Below are 26,733 nucleotides of genomic sequence, written 5' to 3'. Positions count from 1 at the left end.
TGTTCCAATGTGGGGACTTCCAACATTCCAGTCTCTCCTCCACACACTTTATGGAAGTCTCCGAGGGGTAGCTATGTTTGTATCCATAAAATCAATGAGCAGTCCTGTATCACCTAAGTTTCCAAACCTTTCCCCTCACACATCTTATTTAAAACCATATTTTAAAGAATGACTCTTTGTAAAGCCAGTTTTGCTGACTACTGTACAGCCTGAATTAGGCATGAGAGAGATAACCCTACCAACTATGTCAGATAGAAATAGACAGCAAATAGACTGCCATTGGAACCTTCTCACGCTCCCTCTTTTCATAGCATTTCCTCTGTGAAACACAAGCCCAAACACAGTTATATTCAAATGGAGTTTTTGAACTGGATGTTCAAAATTAGGCAAATGCTGGGTTGTTATCCTCTTCCATTTGATCATGAAGTTCTCAATATGTGGTGCTTTTTAAAGCCCCAGCTGCTAGAATCATGGGATAACCTGAGAACCTCAGCTTCCATTTAAAAAAAAAATAGTCTTCCTACTTGCAGAGAAAAGTTTGAAAACATGATGCACAAAAGCTTAAAAAGCCAGAAGGCAAACCAACAGAGCCCCAAATTTGTTTTTAAAATGTCGCAAATTTTAAAATTACTGATTTTTTTCAGCCCTGACTCATTTCAGAATGCTTGTGGTTCACAATATTGCCAAGTAATTCACCCTCTTCTGCTCTAAATAACACCCACCCCTCTCCTATAGTTAGAAGCAGAGAAGTGGTAATCATGACAGTAAAGGACTACCCAGGTTGTCATTATATGGTGGCAGGACCATTCAGAAGAGGACATATTTTATCCTTTGCTTTTCTTCTGCACAAAGTAAAAGAGGGAAAAGAAAAGAAGGAGGGAGTGAACATGTCCAGAATAGGTCTCCCTCTAATTGTAATTGACAGAGATATAAATACAACACAATACACTTTGAACAGGCCACCTAGATTAGATGGAAATTAATTAAAACAATGCCTCATTTCTCACCATTTAAAACTTTTTAAGACTTGCTAGAGGAGGGATAAGACAGGACTTTCTATTACTCTTAGATGGCGTGGGGAAGGCCCACAAATACATCTTTTCTTCCTGTGATACCATTCATCTTACTGCCTCTCCTACTCTTCTTTGTCAACAATCAGATCCCAGTAAACAACCTCAAGTGAAATTTGCAACTGTCAGATAAACATTAAAAATGCTTCCCTTGTCCTCTTTCCATTGATAGTCCCATTAATATTGTAATGGAACAAAAAGTTATGAAAATGAATTCATGCTGGTTTTGGAAGTGAATGATGCAGTCTGCTGCTGGGAAAGATATAAATATGCATATGCACAGAAAGATATACAGTCTGCCCACAGATATGTGAACACACACACATACATGTTAGAAAATACACACATCAAGCCAAATTCTAATCTCACACTTGTAAATCCCAGGAGTAGATTCATTGATTTTACACTGGTATAAAAAAAAAAAATCAGGAAAAATGAAATTGGAATCAATTGGGGAAAATAGCAGTACACACAAGTTTGTTATTTTATCATTGCTTTTTTCTACCTATTTTCAGCTAGTGATTAGAATGATAAACGATTTCTCTCTCCCACTTAGAATTTCCTGACATTACACATCTTGGATTGTACATTCAAATCTTTTGCTAGCAAAAACCAATGACCACATGGAATACTGCACCTCAGACTTGAGTTCTAGTATCTGGCATTAAAAGTGAAAACTATGAGCCATGATTCCAGATGAAGTTCCTTTACTTTTGAAAACACTAGGACTTGCGCAGTTGTCAAGCACCCACAAGTGACACTGATTGTTCCAACAGTCCAGTCTCAGGAAAGGATCAAGTCTTAGTTCTCAATACTGCAAGGAGAACTGCGTGGGTGGTCCCATCTGCCCACAAGAGCTCCAGCTGGAGACAGTGGCAGTATTGCAAACTTGAGAGTTTCAAAATTCACAAGTCAAGGTCCAAATGATAAGGAAATCAGATTCAAAATCATAAGGGTTTTTTTAAATAAATTTTGGAACTTCATTTGCTTTCTGGTTTCTTAGCCCTGATGGTTTGCATTGTCAAGCTTTTCTCAACTGTGGTGGCTAGAAACTTACATTTTAAAAAGTTATTACTTGAAATTCTTATGACTCCAAGGGTTAGTGCTTTAAGGAAAAGACCAAATACAATGACATTTGTTATAAAGTCATGAAGGTTGGCAATGCTGACATGGAACTCCATGTGGGCATGGGGGCCTGCATGGGTACTTCTCCTGGCAGGACTGGGCCCTTCATTTTCTTAAGCCAAACCAGAATATATCCCAAGGAGTTTCAACCACTCCCTTTACAGTCCATACGTCTAGACTACATGCCTCTGGCGACAGAGGCATGTAGATTAGACTACCCGGCATAGGAAAATGCAGCGGCATACCTGGGAGGTCAACAAATGCCTTTGATGTCAACCCCCGCGCATCCAGACTACCGTGCTGAGCCGACAAACAGCTGATCGGCTCAGCGAAGCAGCCATGTAAATTTAAATGAAGCGGCGATTATTTAAATCGCCGCTTCATTTTCCTATGCCGGGTAGTCTAATCTACATGCCTCTGTCGCCAGAGGCATGTAGTCTAGACGTACCCTCAGTCTGTGTCTAGACTCTACCCATTTGTCTATTCCTCATATTAATGAATCTTACAATCCCAGAATTCTCCATCTTCCAAATTTGGACATTCTTCTCAACTGCAATCCATGTAGGCCTTAGATCTGTATGTAAACAAAGGGATATTAGGCTGGTGGTATCAATTGGTTCTTTCAGGTCTTCATTCTCTGTTCAAGCTGACTCTAAAGTTTGCACAGGAACTGAGCCCAAGTTCACTTATGCTTAAGTTATGCACTTTTTTTTTTAAATACAAAACACATGAAAAGAACCATAGTGATTTTAATTAACATCTAATATAACACAGGTACTTGTTACAAGGGAATTGTCTGACAATTAATTTCCAGGTTGCCATTGAACTAGAATCTTGAAATGTGGTACATTTGTTATAATCCAGAGTAGGGGAGAAAGTTGGCCTTTAACCTTTTCACCAGGGATCGCAGAAAGGTCATTACTCTTTATCAGATTTCACCTGCTCTGGTGCCTCTAAACTAGATATTGAAATTTAGTTCACTCATTCATTCTGAATTGCTGATGACAAATACCTCAAATTCAAAGTTCAATATTTCAATCATAACTCATAAGACAGTCAAACAATTTACAAAAATTATATTAAAATGTCTTGTGTGGTAGTCAAATAAGGTATGAGGTTTCCCGTCTGGAAATATTAAACTAATTTAAGATCCTCCCTGTAATAGTTTTCAGCTAAAGAAAATTGTTGAAGGTGTGTGAATGCATTGCAGGAACCAAGGTCGATAGCCACAATAACTAAAGGGTGCACTTGTCTGTCAACTTGTAATTCTATTTTATTATGTCAAACCCAATACAACCACCACAGCTGGTCAATTTAACTGAATATTCTTTATGAAAAACTTTTACAATATTTAATCATAAATGTTCACCATGCACCCCAATGACTATTTGAAGCAAGTTTCAAAGTCCAGCTGCTATAGTCCCAGAGCCCTGCGTTCCAACACAGAAAGTTACCTTTTAGCCTCTGCTAACACCACACACAGCAGTTATGCCACACACCTTCCTTCCCTTACGTTTTGTTCAATATTTGTAAAGAAGCACAATGGGTTTCTTGCTCATTGCTGGTGCTCTTAAGCATTATGAGACTATAAATCAATAAGAAATCATAAAAATAAATTTCATAGATGGGCAATATCCTTAGGAAAGATTTGCAAAGCACTTTAAGATACTTCAGGATATATTATGTATTTGTTAAAGCAACATTGTGATTTGCATGTTAAAGTTTTATGAACATGTTATTTTGGATATCAGTGTTCATTAAAAAAATCAAAAGGAAGTATTTCTTCACACAGCATAAGGATGTTAAATTTAGATTAATTGGGTAATCGAATAGATAAGATTAGTTGATAAGGGCGCCTCTGCCTTCGAAGTGTAGCAATAGCCCCAAAACTGTTGCTGTACTTTAAAGTCGAAAGCGCTACATGGTGCACAGGGCCAGCACGGGACTCAAGAGGACTCATTTTGATGCATGGAGCTCGGGGTCAGCTATGGCATCCCCTGGGCTCCACCTGGAGTTTCAAAGCAGCAGACCCCAGGCTCCATGCGGAGCTGCTACTTTGAATGACCCCTTTCTTCCCCCCCCCCTTGCTGCCTCTTTCTGATAAAGGAGCAAAGGGGGGGGGGGGGGGAGGAGAGCGACTAGTTGACTAGTGTGTCAACTATCCAATAAGCATTTCCTTATCAGATAGTTGACTAGTCATTCACATCCCTACCACAGTGCACAATCAATTTGTGGAGCTGTTTGCCAGCAGATGATGTGAAGGCCAAGACAGTAACAAAACACAAAAAAGAACTAAAGTTCTTGAAGGATAGATTCATCAATAGCTATTAGCCAGGATAGGCAGGGACGGAATCCCTAATCTCTGCTTGCCTGAAGCTGGGAATGGACAACAGAGGATGGATCACTTAATGATTACCTGTTTTGTCCATTCCCTCTGAAGCACCTGGCACTGGCCACTGCTGGAAGACAGGATACTGGGCTAGATGGACCTTTAGTCTGATGCAATCTGGCCATTCTTATTAATTGAAATTCCTGGCTGCTTTTACAGCATTTTAACTTTGTTTTCATTTTCTACATAACTGGAACTGAAAGGGAAGTTATTACTTTCTATAGAAACACTCCTCTCTCTCTCTCCCCCCCCCCCCCCCCTCCCCCCCCCAAGAGGAGTTAAACTCTCACTTTGGCATTTGGGGCATTTTTGTGGGGGGAAAAAAGATGTATTCTCCATTATTTTTTTTTACAGAGTGGCAAGGCCAGCCCACTGACTAACTTATGTATTGAATACTAATCTATGCATTGAATGCTCCAACCCCAGTCTGGGGAGGGTAGGTGCTGTGCTTTGTCTTGCAAATTCATTACATTTACTGAGAGTTACCAACAGACCACATGGTGAATTTCCTACTGGGATGTAAAAATTACTACTGAGACAATGGATCTGTGGAGCTTTGCACTGTTTGTTTCATGCACTAATAGAATAATAGCACAGTGAGGGCAGTACTGCAAATGAGGAAATCTGGGTCTGGAGAGACTAGTAACCTGAAACTATTTTTATATTCACAGAAAAGGAATCCCAGTTAGAACTCCAAGGCTACATCTACACAACAGAGCTATTTTGGGATACCTCTGGTATCCCAAAATTGCTATTCTGCATCTTTAAACATGTCTGTTATTTCAAAATAATAGGCACGCTATTCTGGCATCCCTGTAACCCTTGTTCCACGAGGGTTAAGGGATTTGTTGAAATAGCGATCATTTCAAAATTTGGAACTGTGTAGACAGTGCCAAATTTCAAACTTCAAAATAACCTTGAGATAAGCTACACAATTTACGCAGCTTATTTCAAGCTAAGGGTGCTGTGTAGACACACCCCAAGTGTGCTTTTTACTCAAATGTGTATCCAAGTGATTGGGCTAACTGAAGTGGCATAGAGCACAAGATATGGGAGTTCTCCTCCGACTTGCTCCTTGTGTTATATACACTTGGGCAGAATGGGTGCACAGAATTCCCCAGTAAGAATGGCAATATTTGCCTTTATATTGTACAGGCATAGAAGACAGCACAGGTACAGAGTAGAGGTGAATAAGATCAATGTGCTGTTGGACTTCCAGGAGTAACAATGACAAGAGCCTGGTGTTGGAAGGATGCCAATATGTACAGGATACAACTTTGATAGTTTTGTTCATCTGGAACTGCAGTTCACAGCACTAGTGTGGGTCTAAGAGGGACAGGTGTGTTAGGCAAAACCAGAGAGTAGGTGTCATCATTGTTGTGTAAACCTTCTCAAAGCATCCAGGGGAATCAGCATTATGACTGAACTTGGTGACCCTGCATTACCTTCCTGCCCTCTACAGTCATTTTATTCTTTGCACAGCCTCCAGCCATTTGGCAGTGTGAGGCAAAGGAAACTAAAGCTTTAATGGAATGAATTATCAAACAAGGCTCTTTTTTCAAAGAGAAAAGAAAATGGATATTTTTAACTTATCTGAGAGTTAGTTAATTTTCACACAACTGCTGAACTGGCTAAATTCTTTTCTTTTCTTAAGGACCTTTATAAATTTCATCATTAATAAAATCAGACATTCAATTAGCAGGAAATTTCTGATTGCTAACTGTGATTTCCCTCCCCCCCTCCCAATAGTTTCTCTCTTTCATTCTTTCCAGACTCTCTCTTTATTTTCCCTCTTCTATCCTGACTCTTCCCTCTACCTCTGGAAAAACAGGGGAAAGTGAAAACTGATTCCATTAACCTCTGTCATTACCTAAATCCATCTCTTAATTAGTATGAGTTAATATGATTAATCAAAATAATGAGACAAACCTATTAAATTAGGATGTTTAAATTACAAATGGAAGCAGTACAGGCAAAGGGGACAATAACGAATAGCTGCGGATGGAGATGGGGTTAGCTCTTAAAATGATATGTGACAATCAGACTGATAGAATCCATGCTGGGGGGAAAGCAGCTGGTCTACATGAAAGTAACATCTTACATGCACATACTGTGACATGGTTTAAATATACCCATTACTATTTTATAGGATCAGATGTTAGAATAATATTTTAAACATTTTCATGCTAGGAAGTAAGTATGTAAGGACATGACCACCACAATAGCTTCCACTTAGCATCCATAAGACTAGGCTGTTCAAACACTGCCCAACTTGGAGGCCGTCATAGGGATTTGCGGGAACCCAGAGGCCTATCCAGTTGCACAAAACGTGCAGCCTAGGGAAGAGTAGAAATCCCATCTTATGATGCTCCATCTTGATGCATACTAGAGAGATGTATGGCCTGCGCAAGTCTTCCGTCTAGTCCTCATTTCACTCCTTACACAAGCTCTCTCAGTGACCTCAGGCAAATCTCTTAAACCTTTCTGCCTTTACAAAATGGGGCTCATCTTCTATCATGCAGAATGGGACTAGATTCAATTCCATGTTCTTACTGAGCAGAATCTCAGCATTTGGTGTGCTCATTTATTATGGACCATTGAGTAGAAGGAAAATTATCCCTGTATTGACCTTTCCATCAGAGGTCACCCAAAGGTCAGACTTTAGTATTGGATTTCAATGGCTCAAATGCCCTTTTGAGCCACACTCCTGAAATTTGGTTGATTCATTTTTTTATGGATCACTGATTAGAGGAAAAAAAATTGAGACTTTATCATCATAGGCCCCCAAAGGTCAGTCTAACAATTAACAAAACCTACACGCATTTACACCAAGTGATGATTATGTTGGGTGTGAAGCCTCCTATATGAAGAATGAACTCAAGAGTCATTCATTTTAATTTCAGCCAAGATAATTGTCAAAGGAAACAAGTCTGCTACAGACCAAAAGACTAACCAGAACAGGGGCTGCTTCCAGAATAGTCAGAGACCAAACAGAAGAGAGTTTGAAAAATATTTATTAATGCAAAAAACACATAAAAGTACTATAGGAGCTTCACAGAAAAAAAGCCAAGGGTCAATCTCTAGCCAAAAGAAATCATGCACTCTCAAGTGAGGGCCATGTACATTCAAAAGGAGGTATTGAGGAAAGAGGACGACTATGGTAAGATCCCAGTGACTTGGTCCAGCAGCATTTAAAGTTTTTTGTCCAACTCCTTCATATCTCACTGGTTTCTCAGAAGAAATGAGTATTTAAGAGGGACAGGAATGAGTTAAGAGACTCAGGTTGGTGAACAAGTTTGGAGAGGGCATTCCAAGCACACAGGAGAGTCTGGAAAGATGCATGAAGATTCCTGTGAGGAAGAGAAGAGATGACAGGAGTATGGAGGTGGGTGCCATTTGTGGAGGAGAGAGAGCAAGGGAAGCCTGAGTGGAAGTTAGGTTAGAAGTATAGGGCCTGGAATAGAGTTATTGCACAATATACAGGTCGGTCCTTGAAGGAATGATCAGGAGCCACCAAAAACCATTCCACAGCTGGTATAAATCGAGTACAAGATTTTTTTTTCCAATTAGATGCAGCTACTTATCAGTCTCCTTCACCATCAACTCTCCCCCTATTGAGCTGATCTGATACTTGAGTTGCAGTCCACTGCATGGCTCATGTGCCCTTCCTATTCCCTTTGGATGTCAGCTCGGTCATAGCCACAGGTGTTGCTCCATTTTCATATGCTTGATATGACTCTGTGGGTCAGCAGTCAAGTGCTGTAGACAGTCAACATCAGTGATAGAAAAGAGCTTCAATTCACTGATGCACCACCCCATATGACAAGTTTCCTTCAACCACATCTGAAACACCTGCAGACTCCACCTTCTACCACATCCATAAGGAACCGCTCTTCTACCAAAAATCAGGTAAAGAGCAAGCCAAATGAGTCATGTAGCCCCCTACTATGATAGCGTAAGGGGAGGGCAGAAGAGGTGAAGGATTTTTGTTTACATTCTCTGTATTTGGGGTTTTTCCCTCATCACACAAATACAATTTAGAACCACAGACTTGCAGAGCTTTGTCTGTCAAGGTGCATATACAACACTCCATCAGTGTAACACCAAGTCCTGCAGTTCCTATAGAGAAGCCACATTGTGGGGACATCAAAGAGAGAGTCAGGAGACCCAGGTTCTAACCCTATTTCCAGGAGGAGGATTATATATCAAGGAAAGTGATGAGTTTCTCTTGAAAAACAAAACAGTCTCTCTAGGAAGACAGTGCCGCAGGCATTTAAATCTGTTATTTTACTGTTTCCCTGTGAAAAATGATTTGTATTAATGAGGGAGTGCTTTTATTCAGGGTTAGCTAGCAGAGGTAAATATTGGAGCCAAAGTAAACAGGAGGTGTGGGGCTCAAACTCAAGTGCTGCCTCTGCACCCATTCTCTCAGAATAACAGTTTGGGGGCAGAGACAGTGTCCTTTGTATGTGTACCCTTTGTATGAGCATAGGCCTCATCACACAGAATCAGATCAGTGGCCCACCTGCCTGCCAGCACTGGAGCAAGGTGCAAAATATCTTGCAGGAGGCAGTGAGATGAGATAACTTGGCCCCAGAAGATTTTTTTCTTTGAACTTCAAATACTTAGTGATCACTGTGTACCTTGAAGCATGAGGGTTTCCAAAACTCTTGATTTAAAAGATATTTACACTTATTCTTTTGGACAGTCTTGTTATAGAAATGCCCAGTCCTCCTCAGAATCCCCCTGAGAGCTTGGCTCAGTCTGGGGTAGGGCCTCTGGGTGCTACTGCAGTACAAAGAATTCCCTGGGTTCTAGAATATAAGAATAGTCATAGTGGGTCAGACCAATGCTCCACCTAACACAGTATCCTGCTGCCTGACAGTTGCCAGTGCCAGGTGCTTCAGAGACAATGAGGGGCTCGTCTACATTGCCTCTTTTTTTGCAGAAGAATCAATGCAAATGAAGCGCTCATTAGCAACTTTTCTTGCACTTCATTTGCATATTCTCTTCTGATGCTTTTTGTGGAAGAAGCTTTTGTACAAAAAAAAGCAGTGTAAACGGGCCCCGTTTTGCGCAAAGACCACATCCAGCTTAACTCATTGAGTGTATGTCATGTGAAGAAGTACTTATGTTATCTGATGACATGAATAGGCAACCAGTTTAAAGCTGACTCCTAGTTCTTGTGATATGCAATGAGATAAATAATTCTTCCTTAGTGACTTTTCATGCCATTCATCATTCTAAAATTTGCCTCTTCTTTAAGATAAACAGTCCCAGTCTTTAATCTCTACTTGTATGGAAGCTATTCCATACTCCCTAATAATTTCTATTGCCCTTCTCTGTGTCTTTCCAAATTCTAAAATATCTTTTTTTGGAGGTAAGGGAGGACTAGAACTGCATAGGCTATTTGAGTTGGGGCATACTACAGAGTTATATAGCAGCATTCTGATTTGTTTTTGTTTATTATATATCCCTTTCCTAATGTTTCTGAACATTGTTAGCTTTTTTTTGACTATCATTGCATATTGAAGAGATGTTTTTGGAGTACTATCCACAAACTATTTCTTGAGTGGTAATGGATAATCTTGACCCTATTGTTTTGTATGTGCAGTTAGGATTACGTTTTCCGATATACGTTACTTTGCATTTAGCAACATAGAATTTCATCTGCCATTTTGTTGCCCTGATACCCAGTTTAGTGACATCCCTTTTTAATTCTTTGAACTCAGCTTTCGATGTAATGGTCTTGAATAATTTTGAATTGTCTGCAAATTTTGCCATTTCATTGTTCATCTCTTTTTCCATTTCATATAAATATTTTGAACAGCATTGGTTCCAGTACAGATCTTTAAAGCTCCCTCTATTTACCTCTCTCCATCGTAAAAAAAACAAGATTATTCCAGCCTTTTGTTTCCTATCTTTTAAACAGATATTAATCCATGAGAGGACTCTCTCTCTTATCCCATGACAACTTACTTTGCTTGGGAATCTTTTGTGAGTTAAAGATTTTCTGAAAATCCAATTGTACTACACCCATTGGATCACCCTTGGCCACATGCTTGTTGGTATTCAAAGAATTCTAACAAATTTGAGAGTCTACATGATTTCCCTTTACAAAAGTTCTAACTAGCTTTCTCTGGCATGCTGTTTTTAATTGTAAGTCTGATAATTCTGCTCTTTACTGAAGTTTCAACCAATTTGCCCGATACTGAAATAATGCTTACTCACCTGTGATTGTCAGGATCACTTCAGGAGCTTTTTCAAAGAGGTTACATTTGCTATTCTCCCATCATCAATACAGAGGCTGATTTAAGGGACAGGACACAAACCACAAGTGATAATTCTTGTAATTTCATATCTAATCTCCTTTAGAACTCTGATTGAAAACTTGGCCTCAGTGACTTATTCCTGTTAAATTTATCATTGTTCCAAAACATGCACGATTTAACAGCTCAATTTAGGACAGTTCCTCAGATCTGTCACCTAAAAAGACTTGGGTGTGGGGATTTTCCCCATATTCTCTGCAGTGAAGACTGATGCAAAGAATGTATTTAGCTTCTCTGATACGGCCTTTGTTTTTGTTTGCTGGTCTTTTTATATAGATCTGGAATACCAAAGCAAGAGATCTTGAAAAGTGTTATAAGAAAGGTCAGGATTTCTATGGAGTAGGCTTGAGACTCTCACTATCTGAAGATAAAACAAAAAACAGGACTATGTAGCACTTTAAAGACTAACAAGATGGTTTATTAGGTGATGAGCTTTTGTGGGCCAGACCCACTTCCTCAGTACAAATAGTGGAAGAAAATTGTCACAACCACATATACCAAGGGATACAATTAAAAAAAAGGTTTATGGATTGGCACAGAAAGCATTGCTGCAGATCTGGTTAATTTTCACATATGGGGAACAAGAAAGGAGGAAGTCTCAACTCTTCATTGTTCACTACTGTACTTTGATGCATAGATTCAACTACAGAGCAGGTTCGCTGTGTATCCTGCGAATGATTTCAAACATTTTTAGATTATGACAAATCAGAACTTTTTTTTTTAAGTCATTTTTCAACTTCTGTTCTCCAGGTTACTTTCACGAGCCATCATAATAAGCTTAGAATTCAAAGATGTCTGTCTGATCCAGAGTAGTAAGGGATCAAGAGGTGAGATTACCTTCCATTTACTAGTCATGTTCTTTGAGCTTGTCGGAACAGTCCTTCAAATTCTGAAAAGGGAGTTGGTCTATGTTTATTGGATCTGTTAGTCCATATTCAATGTTCCTAGTTTGAGTAAGGATGCTTTATCTAAGTGCCAGCCCTACAAGCTTGTCTAGAGTCCAAGTATTAAGCTGGTTTCTGTCCATCTCACCCATTGGCAAGGGGACCAACAGACTAGCCAGGCCCCTGGGCAAGGTGAGAGGAGGCCAGCTCTATACTCCGAGAAAGGGTAGGACCTTGAGTATAAGTGGGAGTCTAGGGGTGGCCAGCCTTCAGCACTACCCAGTTCGTGCCACTCCGGAGGTGATTTAAAGGACCCAAGGCTCTGGCCACTGCTGTGGTAGCTGCCATGGCAGCTGGGAGCCCTGGACCCCTTGAATCATCAGGCCCTGGGGCAGTTGCCCCCTTTGCCCACCCTGTTGGCAGACCTGTCCGTTAACAATAAAGATTCTGCAGTCAAAACACAGTTAACAATTCTGCTGATATGCGAGTCAGAATGGAATCCAAGTTTATTCCTGTAAGTATGCTGGTTTTGTGAGGCTCAGCGGAATTAAAAGCAACTGGAGTAAAAAGTCTGTTTTTAGTCTGCAATGTCGGGAGAAGTTACCCTGATATATGTGGGGAGCAGGTCTGTCAAAGAAAAAGATTCAGTTTAGAGAGTGACATTTGCTGCTCTGGAAGGGCCACCTCTGGGCTGACAGGAGTTTAGTCACTATCTATCTTTCAGACTGCAAATCACAACTGAAGCATCCAATTACTGAATGATGCACTCAGCCCTAGTCCTCTTTGCCAAGACTGCTTTCGAGGGGGTCCGTTAGCATCTTAAGAAAAAAAAATTGCTGTCACAATTGGTACTATGTACTAGGAGAGGACTGAGGCCCATCAAATGCATTTCAGAGCAGCCAAACAGCCACCACAGGGTAATTTCCAAGCTGTAACAGGGTTGGATGTACACCAGCATCTTAGAAGTTAAAGGCTTTTTATCCCTATGAGGGGAAGCCAAGTGTCTGCAAGGAACAGCTCCATGCCCCAGCAATATATTTAAAACACAAAGTAAAAAAAGAAATCCTAGGAAATAGAATGCAGCAAACAACAGAGAGACACCCTTTTGGTCTGCATAGGTTAGCAGCCCTCACAAGTGGAACCTGCTCAGGAGAGTTGTCTTTATATCGAAAGTAGAAATCCCCGGATGCCCAGATACCACCCTGAAGAGTGTAGTGAAAGAACCTTGACAAGCTAGAAAAATACAATAGGAGGACTTGCTACCTTAAAGGCACAGTCCTGAATTTTGCTTCTGCATATGAAATCACCTACCATGAAAAACAGGCAGTTTTCATCACTCACCCCACATGAAAGAAATAGGTGAAAAAAGATGAAACACACTCTGGTCAGGCAAGCTTTAGGATTAATTACAGAACACAGTTAACACAAACCACCCCACTCACAGCAAGATCCCCAAGTAAAACCTTCCCTGTCGCAGCTCTGGTCGGCCCCAAGATGACCTTCAGGAATTTAGGAAAACCTAGGGCTGCACAACTGTGATGAGTGTGTTAGTGCTCAGCAGATGAGTATCTAATTATCTCTATTCACACTCTCACATGCTTAGCCAGGAACCTTATTACCAACAACCAGAGCCATCTACACATCCCCTGTGGGCCAAACGACATGGATTTGAGAAAAGCCTTAGGGGAGGCTCCCAGCAGACACTATCCCATCATCTTCTTTGCTCCCTTGCAGATTAATTTGTACAAGGGCTGGAGAGTACATAGCACTTAGCAGCAGGGGCCAGGCCACTCCTCATTCACTCCAGCCCAGCACGGACTAGTAAAAAGATCCAGCATCCTTGACTTAGAACTGTGAACTTATCCCTTTGCCTGATACATACTACATCCCTTTGCCAGGAGGAGGTTTTAGGCTGAGTGGTCTGGACAACAACATAAGAGCCAAAAAGGGGATGTAGAGTAGGGTGTAAACACACACACCCTCCATCCTAAAACACATTAATCCTTGAAAATCAGTAATAAACATTATAACAAGGATCAACTCCAAAATACAGTTGCACATGCAGAGATGGGAACAAAGGGCATTTCACAGCAACAGAATAAGTTAATATTGCAGCAGAATTAAGGAATTGCTGTTACATATTGTTCAGCGCGATGGGAGCAGATTCTGCAAGACCTGTCCTGTTATGCCAGTCTCTTGTAGCCTTTCCTCTAGTTTGGGAGATGGAATCTGCAGTTTTCTGGGTACCTACTTCATTCACAAGGTTAAAGGGTAAAGACACCAATCCAACCCTCCCCCATTCCAACTCCTGCCTGCAGCTTGCTCAGTAGCTACTGCTACTTAGCAATTTATTCTGCCTCACCAGCTGTTGTGGGCTTAGCTCTTCCCACCAGGCAGAATAAGAGCTCCCTCTTTAGTGATACAATAGCCTTTATTGGTATTGAACTGGTACATGACTTATTTAAATATGCTATTTTCAAAACTTCTTTATTGAATTTGTAATGCCATGTGTTGGGAGGGTACAGACATTTACTCTCCAGAAAACATTCAATTGGGGCTGGAGAAAGGGCTAGAAAAACCTGATTTTAAGACAGGAAGTGCTGTATAAACTGTCTGCACATATCATGGGGAAAGATGTGTTGGGCTACATCTCCCTCAAACCCAAGAGCAAAGTGCTGCTATTGATTAGTAGTGTCTGTATCCCAGTGCACTGTGTCCTTTCAGGAGACTCTGGGCTCCTGCCCTGTGGTGTGTGCTCAGAGTTGGTAGCAAGGACACCAACAGATTTCTCCCAAGATGAACTTGACCCACTCCCTGCACTATATTGTGTTTATGAATGAAGGACCCTATACAAATGATGTGCATGGAGTGGCTGTTTTACTCCATGGAGAGCTTGGGTTGCTCTTAGCTACTCCTGGGGTTTTGGTTTTCCTCCTCCCAATTTCTAACTAACGATTTTTAATCATGACAATGTAGGGTGATGTGGCACAAGGACTCACCACAGGGCAGGAGCCCAGAGTCTCCTGAAAGGACACAGTGCACTGGGATACAGACACTACTAATCAATAGCAGGCAGCACTTTGCTCATAGGTTTGATGGAGATAATCTAATTTCTCACTTATGGGGTAAGTTAGCAAAGCCAGACATCATACCTTCAAGTAAAAGGAAGGCTGTGTTATACCAAGGCAAAGCTGCACCAAACACAGAATAAGCAATAACTGGGTACAGAATAACCACATAGTGGTAGAAAGTCTCAGAAGGCAGCAAGTGGGTCTGGCCCACGAAAGTTCATCAGCTGTATAAGGTCAGTGCTAAGAACAGGGTTGCCAGATGGTTTAACAAAAAAATACCAAACACCTCTCTTTCCCCTGCCAACCCCTCCCCCCCCCCCCCACAACAACACACCAGGGGAAAAAAGGGGAAGGGGGGGGGAGAAGAGACCAAAGTTGTTAAACAACAACAAAAAATGTTTTTAAAGGAGGCTGCCTCTTTAAGACAGCTGCCATCTTGGGCACCATTTTAAAACCCCATTGCTCCACCTGGTAAGCACAGGGAAGCCGGGGGGGGGGGGGGGGGGGGGGGGGGGGGGAGAAGAAGCTGTTTGGGGGGGTGGCGCAGGAGCAGTTTTGCAAGCCGCATTTTGGGGAGGCGAGAGCTGCGGGTTGGCCACGGCTGGTGTTGAGTGAGGCATCGCATGGCCAGCTCCCGGGTCTCTGCTGGTTACATGGGCCAGAGCAGAATGCGCTCTGCTCCCACCCCGGCGCTCCCCTAGCATGGTGCCCAGGAAGTGCCCCCTCCTACTCCCCCCTTCACTACAACTCTGCCACATTCCTCACTCCCCTGTCAGATGCAGCAGGGGAAAATTGTCCCCACCGGGCTTCCGTCTGAGGGAAACAGGAAATACTGGACATTTCATATGTTCGGTATTTCCTGTTTTTCTTTTTTTTTTTTTTAAACTGGATGGAGCCCGCAAATACCGGACTGTCCAGGTGAATACTGAATACCTGGCAACCCTACCAAGAACCCATGCCTGGGCCCTTACAGATGCTGCTGGTTTACGGAGCCACTGTGATCTATAGCCAGCATCTATCTTTAACGTACCCATCACCAAGAACTCTAACCTCCAATTAGGGAGGATAACCTGTTCCCCTGTATGCATCACCCCTACTGGCATGATGCCTATCAGTTAACCGGCAACCCGGCTGGGCCCACTGCATTGCAGGCAGGAGGCTACTCCAGCCCAGCTGGGCCCATCACACCGTGGGCAGGGAGTTAGCTTTTTAACCAGGATTTTACATCCCTATCATTAACAGGGAGTAATTAGTGACAGAGGAGATGCACATTTTACACAGCCCTCCTAGGTGGAATCTAATTACACTCCCCTCATGGAATAATAAGCAGTAAAATGTCTATTGACAATGTGGATAGTGTAGCACCAGCCAGTATCTTCTTCCCTCACGCCTCCGGAGGCCGAGAACCCAACTGTCTCTCTCTTAAGTGACCTCTTGAGTGAAGTATAATGGAATGCTATGACTGGAAATATGGTGCTTTGGTGCCCCCATGTGGTTAAAAGTTTAACTAGCAGGTTCTGCTCTCTAGGCCTAATATAACTGACCCTTTTGGCCCCTCACCTGGCATACTATAACAACTTATTTACTGCCCCAGCTGGAAAAAAATCTCACTTTCTTTACTGCTCCTGGTCTATTTGTGTATTGCTCCTTTGGAAAAAAACAACTGAAAACTTGCTCTACACTTCCAAAGAGGCAGTGAGAGTGACAATGGAAATAGACAATATTCTTCATGATTGCGCGCACGCATACACACACACACACACACACACACACACACACACCCCGAATATGGCTCATGCAGTGGAAACTAGTAATGAACCAACTCTAGTGAATCCTGGACATGGGCCGCAGGAGGGATGTTGCACATACACTAAGAATGTTCCAGGGAAACCTTCTGCAAAAGCCATGGCAAACAAGTGGTAGGAAAAGATAGAAGTTATTTTTCTGGCTGAGAGGAGAAACCAATTCAGACATTTATACATCATTTAAAAATGCAAATCTAATTTCCTTCAAACTTGGATCTGAAAAAAGCTGTACAGGAAAAAGTGCAAACTTAAAAAACAACAAATAGTCTACCAGACTGTTTGTTGTTTTTTAAGTTTATTTGTACAGACTAACTTGGCTACCCCCTAAAGCAGGAAAAAGTACATAAGTAAAATTCACAAAAAAGGCACTAAATGTAAAGAACTGAAGACTAAAACTTAGATGATCCAAAGGAACTTAGAGTATGAGCCATGGGCAGAAAATAAAGCAAGGGGGGCGGGGGGAATCAGCAACCAATGTTGAATGGGAGAAAGAAACCTGTAATCAATACTTAGACACCTCTGGGCCAGAGTGGACAAAGACGTGAAATTAGATGCAAGTTTGCCATACAACAAAAAAAAGTATGGAAGTTGGTAATTTCCAGCTGGCTGGAACTGAGAGAAAAGCTACAAAAACAATTATGAGCTTGGGGAGACTAATTTACAATGAAAGTTTGAAAGGGCCTAAATCTGGATTAATAGGGAACATGATAGGTATAGTAGTCAAGAGGGGAGCAGGAAAAGTTAGAGGGGATGAGATGAAATTAAGCAACAGCAAACTTATGCTGCATATTAAGAAAAACTTCTTAGCAGTGAGATCTAGGATGTGAAATAGTTTCACCAAGGTGATAGACCATACATGAACACTGAGAAAAGAAACAGATACACACAAAAAACTATGGGAACAATTCTGCGCTGACCCTTTAGTTGGGTTATTGGATGGTCTAGCTGTGGGATAAAGTTTACAAGAGTGCCTAAGTGACTTAGGAGCCCAATTCCTTTTTCAGAGTGACTTGGAGCCATATTTACAATGGTAGCTATGCATATAAAGATGGAGGTAAGCACCTAGTAGAGTTTAACAATACCTAAATGACTTCAGAAAATCTGGTATTTAGCCCCAAAGGAGCCCTGGGCTTGGACTTGCCTTAAAAGTTAGGTCATGCCAACCTTACCTCCCAATGTGGACACATCTAGGCTGTTAGAAGAATTTGGTCATAGAATGTAGTACCATTGCTTGAGCAGGAATGTTCCTACATGGAAGGGGTTTTTCCAACAATCATACCACATCGGACATCTCTATGGTGCTACAGCTGTGCTGCTATAGAGCCAGTGGTGTAGACATGGCCTAAATCTCACTGCAAGTCAATGTGATTTAGGCACTTGGGTATGTTTTTCAAAAGTACCTAAAATCTAATCTATGGGTTCTCAAACTGGGCTGTGACCTCTCAGGGGTCATGAGATTATTACATATGATTGGTAGCTCCACTATCAAATCCCCTTCGCCTCCAGCATTTATTATAGTGTTAAATTATTATTTTTTTTAATTGTAAGGGGAGGTCAGTCAGATGCTTGTGATATGAAAGGGTCGTCAATACAAAAGTTTGAAAACCACTGACCTAGTCTAACAAGATGGTTTATTAGATGATGAGCTTTCGTGGGCCAGACCCACTGAGACCAGAAGCTTCAGGATCTCTACCAAGCATTTATAAATCTCAACTACCCACCCAGAGAAACAAAAAAGCAAATTGAAAGAGCCAGACGAATACCTAGAAACCATCTACTTCAAGACAGACCCAAGAAAACCAACAATAGAACACCACTTGTCATCACCTACAACCCCCAACTTAAACCTGTCCAACACATTATCAATAAACTACAGCCTATATTGGAACAGGATACCATACTCAAAGAGGCTCTGGGAGACAGACCCATAGTCTCCTATAGACAACCACCTAACCTCAAGATGATTCTTACCAACCACCACAGGACATACCACACTAATACCAACCCTGGTACCTTCCCTTGCAACAAACCCCGTTGCCAGCTTTGTCCACATATTCATTCTGCTGATACCATTATTGGACCTAACCAAGTGAGTTATAAGATCAAGAACACATATTCCTGCGCATCCAGAAATATAATCTATGCTATCATGTGCCGAAAGTGTCCGTCTGCTATGTACATTGGACAAACATCTCAGACACTTCGCCAAAGGATTAATGCCCACAAAACAGATATCAGACAAGATCACAAAGAGAAAACAGTTTCTTGCCACTTTAACCAGAAAGGACACTCTCTAAATGACTTAGCCACCTGCATTCTGCTACAAAGACCTTTTACATCTGCACTTGAAAGGGAATCCTCTGAACTGTCATTCATGTTAAAATTCGACACTTGCCAACAAGGACTTAACAAGTCTTTGAACTTTCTCACCCATTACCAAGACAGTTTCCCCAATTATCACCTGTAATACCATTAACTCACAAACATCCCACTCTCCCTACCTTTAATATCAGCAATTCACAGACACTTACCTTCCTTCCTCCCCCTTCCCACCCCCCCGCATCCCCCTTCTGTTCTGCAATGTGATTTGTCCTTTTCATATTTGTTCATTTTTTTTAATTGTATCCTTTGGTATATATGGTTGTGACTACTTTCTTCCACTATCTGATCTGAGGAAGTGGGTCTGGCCCACGAAAGCTCATCATCTAATAAACCATCTTGTTATTCTTTAAAGTGCTACATTGTCCTGCATTTTGCTTCAACTACCCCAGACTAAGGCTGTGTCCAGACTACATGCCTCCGTCGACGGAGGCATGTAGATTAGCCAGCTCGGAAGAGGGAAATGAAGCCTCGATTAAAATAATCGCGGCTTCATTTAAATTTAAATGGCTGCCCCGATCTGCCGATCAGCTGTTTGTCGGCAGACCGGGAGAGTCTGGACGCGATGCCCCGACAGAGAAGCCTTTCTTCATCGACACAGGTAAACCTGGTTTCACGAGGCTTACCTGTGTCGATGAAGAAAGGCTTCTTTGTCGGGGCATCGCGTCCAGACTCTCCCGATCTGGCGACAAACAGCTGATCGGCAGATCGGGGCAGCCAATGAAATTTAAATGAAGCCGCGATTATTTTAATCGCGGCTTCATTTCCCTCTTCCGAGCTGACTAATCTACATGCCTCCGTCGACGGAGGCATGGAGTCTGGACACAGCCTAACACGGCTACATTTCTATCACTATCCTTTAGAATAGGAGGAGGAGTACAGAGGGAGTTAACTGTTGGAGTGACTGCATGAGATTGGGAGTTCATGCCCTGGCTCCAAAGGGTTCTGAATAAGATGTACCACTTTGCATAGCCCTTCCCTACAAGTCACTTCAGCTGATGATGCCTCTTCCTCCTTCAGGAATCTCCTTCTGAGGAAGGAGTAAGAGCCTGTCAAGGGACATGCAGATAAAATACCCTTTCCAGGACACTTCTGATGCATTTTAGTCTAATGTTTGGTTGCTAGGTATTATAATGATCAGTGCACCAGAAACATGGAGATAAAGGCATATCTGGGCAATTGCCTCTGAAGTGGAAAGCAGCTGTATTTAAGTGTAGCTCCTCTCCTTCGGTGTTCACAGCACATGTGCTACTGGGTACTAGAGTTCCTGAATCCCAGTCCTAGATCAGGAACCCCAGAGATACACCCAGAATTCTGTACAAGTTTCATGAGCCTAAAATCTCACACTTCATGGGGAAACAGAATAGATACAGCAAAAGAGCTGGAGATGCTTCTAACTTCCAGCAATATTATGTTTAAATGTCTGGTTGTTTTAAATTTGATGCACAAACTTAAGCCTCACAGAATCTACAGGTCCAGTGTACATGATAGCTGGAATATCCAACATCTTCCTCTCCCACTAGTCCCTTCAACCCATAACCAGCTTTATATTACACCAGGGCATGTGTGCAGACGCGTGCACGTATACAGGGCCGGATGGAGGCATGGGCGAGCCGGGCAGCTGCCGAGGGTGCCAACCGATGGGAGGCACCTGATGGCAGCTGTAAGGGGCTCTCGGAGTCCCTTACAGCTGCCATCAGGTACTGCGCGCCCGGCTCCCGCAGTGCCGGACCGCCCGCATCCCCGCGGCGCCAACCAGCAACACCCTTCCCCCCACAGCTGCGGGGCCCTACACAGCCCAGAGCGTGCCAGCAGCGACGGCCGGGCTGGGCTACACTTGCGCCATGCACCCTAGGGGCAGGCTCCAGGCTGCGCGCCAGCAGCCATAACCAGGGCACGCATATGTCATGCGCCCCAGAGGCAGGCCTGCGCACCCTAGGGGGGCAGGCTCGCTCCCCACAGGTGGGTCCGTGCATGCGCCGTGCGCCTGGGGACGGCACCGCGTGTCCGTGCCCAGGGTGCCAGAATACCTTGGGCCGGCCCTGCATGTATACAGTTCCCACTGTACAGACACATTTTACAGCAATTACCTTTTGACACCCTCCTTGCCATGTATCATTGTCCTATTCTTCATGACTAAACATCCCCGCAGGAACTACAGCAACTCCCCACACACGGGGCTCACATTAGGAAGAGAGTATTTCAAGCTTCTTTTAAAAGAATGTGTTTAGTAGGTAGGAACAAAGAACTGTCTCTATATGACTAGTCAGCTCTCTGAAGACCACCAGCAAGTACTCCAGGTTACTACATACCACCGTACACAAGCTAAATAGCCATGCCCAGAGAAGAACTATAGAACGGCAGTGGTCATCCAACTTCCTCTCTCCTACACCAACCTCCTGTACTGTTGGACTAACATCACCGAAGAATAAAATCCTGTCACCATACCTGGTACATTCAAAGCAATGGCGGTGCCAGCTTCCCCTCACCAACTTGCCCTGAAAGGAGCCACTCCATAAAGAGAGAAGGTTAGTCTCATGTTAATTCAATGGTTGGCTATATCTGCCAACAAGAACGGCTAATGCTAGATGTGGTGAGCATGAAGACACTTTTCCATTAAGATGTGAACTGAAACCCACCCCGACAAGTTTCACACAGGCCACTGCACACTCAGATAGGAACAATTTAGGTTCTAGTGGCCCGGGCTCTGAATCAGGGACCTTCTGTTGAAAGGCTTCATACCCTGCTACCAACCTCCTGAGCTAGAAGCTAACCTCTCTCTATGGGAGTCCCTTTAACAACATAATTTCCCCACAATCCACTTCCTGTGCCAAATCGCAATGACACTTCAACCAAGGTAAGTCAGACAACAGTTTTGTCTTTTCTAGGGAGCTTGGGTAAGATAAGAATTCAGCTCTAGCTGGCTAGTGCTGGAAGCCCTGCAGCCCAGCTGGAGGTGCAGATCCTGGAACAAATTATAAAATGTTACCACTCAGCAAGACAAGGATTAGCAAGATCCATAAATTAGCATTAAATTAGTGAGCGAGACAGGAAGTCATCGATTACTGCTTAATGTAATGTAGATTAGCAGAGCAGATCCGAGGAGAGCAAAAAGCCCATTTAAAAGGTAGGTCTCTGATCTGAGAACAAATTCCTTTCACACCTTCTCATCTTGGTCCATCTAGGGTTTCTGTGATGCAACTGTCCTGAACAGCATCTCCCTCTTAATAACTTTTGATGCCAAGTAATGTTTTTAACCATAAGTATGGCACACCTGCTATTCAGAATAGAAAGAAGCCAAATCTGTGCCAGCACTGATTGGCTAAGGGAGACAAGTGTTGGGTCGCACTAACATTCACGTTTCCCTGAGTCAATCCTTGAGCACTGCAGGAAAATTTTCATCAAACAGTTTTGCTCTTGATGGCTTGACCCTGAAACAGTGGTTAGCAAGCTTTTCAGAATGGCAAAAAGTGCAGGAAACCAATATTTGCAAACAATCCCTACACTATCCAGTCATAGTCAGACCTTCCTCGTATGGAAGTCAAGTGGACAGAGATAATTAAAGAGCCCCACCCAGAATGTGAAGGGTGAACATTGGTTAAATCCTGGGAGAGTTTACACTCAGAGTGGTGAGAAATCAACACTGATTTTCAGGCATGAACTTGAACTAGAGATAAATCCACAAGCAAACCCAAGTTCTGCATAGTTTTAAACAATGAGGATGATAATAAATAATAATAATAAAGGTTATCATTCTTCCTAGGCAAAACCACAAATCTGAACAGGCACTGATTATGCTCAGCCATTGATCAGAAGAGAGGTTTCATGGTTTCTTAGTTGCACTACTGTAATTACCTTATACATTTCTGCCACTAGACTTTAGCACCAATCTTTCAGCTTTCTAGAGTTCAAGATGGTTTTCTGTCATTTCAAAGCTGGTATTGTAGTATAAAAATGGCTTCTCAGTGTTAATGCTGCTCACTAAGAATCCCATCAGAATTCACAGAGAAAAAATATGGTAATTAGAAATTTACTTTACAAACCAGATATATTTTGCAGAGTGCATCAATATTTAAGTCATTTACGTAAAAGCTAAGTGTTCTAACTGGTAAAGATCTTGGCATTTATTGCTAGCCTTGGAAGTTGACAAGATACTGAAGTTCCAACTGTCAGTCCTTCATGGACACCTGCACCACAGGGGCATAGCAAGGGTATGGTGGGGGGGCAGTTGCCCCCAGGTGCCATGCTAGGGGGGCACCAGTTTAGTCCTCCTCCACTCCTCCATCATTCCTCCACGCCCCTGCTCCTCCTCTCCACCCCCAACCTGACCCTCCTCCATCTCTGCTAGTGGGTTAGTACGTGCTGGGGCCTGTCCTCAAATTAGAAGGGTGGAGAAAGACACAGTATACCCCCTCTCAGGGTTGGGCTCAGCCATGTGCCAGTGGTAGGGAAGACAAATTTTGCCTCCCCCCTCTTCCCCAGTGCATAACACCCTCGCTACACACATAGTAAGTCTCCCATTTGACTTAGGTGGAAATGTTATTTTGCAGAGAAACATTACCAATTATGGCCAACTGACAGTTTACTGCTGGCAGAAACAGCTTCTCTCTCTCACATGCTCAAAGGATTGGCAATGAAAAGTGTTTTGCTTTTCTTATATTTAAGGAGAGAGGAACGTGAATAGCAATTAAAATTGTGCTATCAAAGGACTAAGAATGTTCGTTGGAGTTTGTGTGTCAGTCTTCTCTGGCTCTATCAGTTTAGATACCAAAGGAGAAAGCTTGACCCCAGTGAAGTGAATACCAAATGTGACATTGTCTTCAGTGGAGCCAAGATTTCATGCCAATGACAGGGATTGCCTATTCCATGTCTTATGCTGAGACAAGTGTGCTGCTGGCTCGAGACAGTAATAATTAACATGTTTTATTGTCTCAGAGAGCACAAGTATGTGGGAAGGACAATACATAAAGAGTAGCTATTGTCTGTAAATGTTGAATTTAATGCCTTCTTTATACTAGCTCTTGAAAGCAAAACATTTAACAGCACTGGTTTATGCTAGACATAATGGTGTGAATGGGCAGTTTCCACTTACAGAATTCACTTCCACTAAAATCAGTAACTGGAAACCTGGGCGCAAAGCATTTCTGAAAAATCAGGCTACTTATTTAGGGGTCTTGGTGAACTTAATGCCTGTCTTTAGGGACCCAAATTTGAAAATTTTGAGCCAAGTACTCAAGTATGTGCTCAGCCCTGTTCAGACACATCATACATTCCTCTAGACTGTGAAGCTTGCAGTCTCAAGTTCCAGTTCTGCTCAGCAATCCTCATGGACCAGCTTGTGTATCCACAGATCTTGTTTGGCATGAGCTATTATTAAAGTGTTTATATTAATGGCTTGTGGTTCCATTATGCTCTCTAAAACATCCTTTATCCCCCAATCGGACCTATTTATTTCCAATGTGAATCACATACTCCTTCAGATAGGGACCACTTTGTTCCAATTTATCCTATTAGATATATATGGAAAATAAAAAATATTTACTTCTAATTTTACTAGTAGTTTATGCATTTAAGATAGTTTTCAGGACCCCTCTTCTATCCTTTAGAAGACTATAAAAATAGTTAGTGAGTACAAAGTCATCTTCACTTTTTATCAACAGTTTTTTGGTTCCTTGCTCAAGATGGATTTTATAGAGCAGGTCAGAAGCTCAGCAGTTTTACAGTTCAACTGATTCTACCCTTTTCTTTTAAGTTTCCCACTTGCTCCTGCTATACTGTGAGAGCCCTTATTCCCCTTAACCCTTTCCACTACAATTATCCTACCTCATTATGCAAATTTACCATTTCACTAGCAGTCTTGATTTTACATTGATTTGGCCTCTGCACGTGCCCATCTCTATCGTCAACCCTTTTTTAATTTTAACTTTATAAGCAGACTTCAGTTCTGCCTATAGCTTGTAATACAAATACTTTGTGTTCTCTGCATTCAGATTTGTGTGTGAAAATCTGGTCTCGTGAATCTTTATTTTGTTGTTCTTCAGGATTCTACACAAGCAAATGTGAGTGCTTCCACCCTAAGTACTCTCAGTCCCCCATACTGCGCTTCCTAGAAACCACTAACTTTTTCTGTACCAGTAATCACCCATTTTTCAAGTGAAACACTCATACGCTGGGGTGCACCAAGAATGTCTTTGGGGGATTTGTAAGACCGGGAGAGTTTTTCCTGTTGTAGAAACTAAAGAGAATCCACCCAAAAGGTTTTGTTCATAATATTTGAGAGGTATTAGCCATGCAACTGCTTGCAACTTGAACAGAAATTGCCAGGTACAGTTATGGGTTCCTGCTTGTGGAAAGTCTAACTATGGACAGGTTTGTTAATACTTTATAGGCTGCTGTGTGGTTCTCCTCCTCCCATCTTGATTGATGTGCATTAGCTATCTCCCATATGAGCAGAGTCCATCGTAGAATCCTCTGGGCTTTCCTTCATTTTGGAGAGTTGCTACACTGGAGGAACCCTCTCCCAGATGCAAATACCCAACAAGAGAGGAGGGCATCACTCTTGGTCCTTACCCTAGTGCAAGGAGGTGGGAGAGTTGATCACTCCAGAAAACCTGCTTGGAACAGACTCTGTCCACTTCCCTGTGGTGGCATAGTCTTGCTTTCCCCGACCTTCTGAGGAACAGGGAAAGTCCATCAAGCCCAGGCCTGTAACTGTCCACTATTTATTTCTTCCCCCCACATCCCTGAAACAGTCACAATTACTGATTGATTAAATGCAGCTGAGAGATCCCTCTTCTTGAATACAGCCCAGAACAGGGCAGTTAGTATTCCCAAAAAACCACATACCAGGGAGGGAAGGGGGGGGGAGAGAGAAGGAGGGAGAACCAATGGTTGTGACCTGTGACCTCTGCTGAGGACACCTATTTGCATGCTGCATTTTAAATGTCATGTATAGTAAAGTTCTTTTTCAAATACTAGATGAAAAAGAATGACCATTATGGGATAGGTTTGCTTTTGTTAGTTTCCCCAGGACAGCCCAAGTTTGGCTACCACATTCTTCATCATTAATATTAAGTGTGAGTGTGAGTAATCACATTGAGCACCAGCCAGCCAAAAGACCTTATTTCTCCTTGATAATACCTTATTTCTATGGAGACAATGTTCCATAAACAATGGGGAACCATTCTCCCATGAAAGTAATTCCCTGAAGGGCTGCAATCAGTCCTGCTCTTTGGGGGACAGAGACCATCTTCTCTGTATTTGTACAGCACCCAGCACAAGGGGGTCCTTGTTCCATGGGGCCTTACAAACAGCTTTCACCTCCCTGAGTGAGTATCCTGTTGAGACTGGAGAAGGATTACCTTCCCATCTTAGAACAAGCACAAGCAACCTAAAGGGTCTTTTTGTGTATAGAGGAGGACAGGGAAGCAAGTGAGAAGAGGTCCTCAGATGCCACTGTCCCATAACTGCACAGTTTTCTTCACATGCTGCTATCTTGGTCCTGGTCTCCAATCCCCAGCTCAGGAACACTACACAGCACCCAGGGGATTCCATACAGAATGCTGGCAAGCTCAAAGGGTATGTAGAAGATACCTTGAAGAGAGGTCCTCCTCCCATTCCCACCAGATCAGCTCTCCTTTGAAGAGTCACAGTACCATAACACCACAGAGGAGACTTGTGT

The 26,733-nt window shown here is 42.5% G+C and overlaps 1 long non-coding RNA gene across 2 annotated transcripts in view; it reads right to left on the bottom strand.

Annotated features, from left to right (window-relative positions):
• The window catches only part of LOC112544898 (uncharacterized), a 197,272-nt gene that overhangs the window by 123,599 nt on the left and 46,940 nt on the right, over nt 1-26,733 (bottom strand). The window lies entirely within an intron of this gene.

This window comes from Pelodiscus sinensis, chromosome 5 (assembly GCF_052426305.1).
Source record: "Pelodiscus sinensis isolate ZL-2025 chromosome 5, ASM5242630v1, whole genome shotgun sequence".
Taxonomy (NCBI): Eukaryota; Metazoa; Chordata; order Testudines; family Trionychidae; genus Pelodiscus; species Pelodiscus sinensis.
Note: the sequence above shows the minus strand (reverse complement) of the source record. Positions and strands in the feature narration are given on the sequence as shown.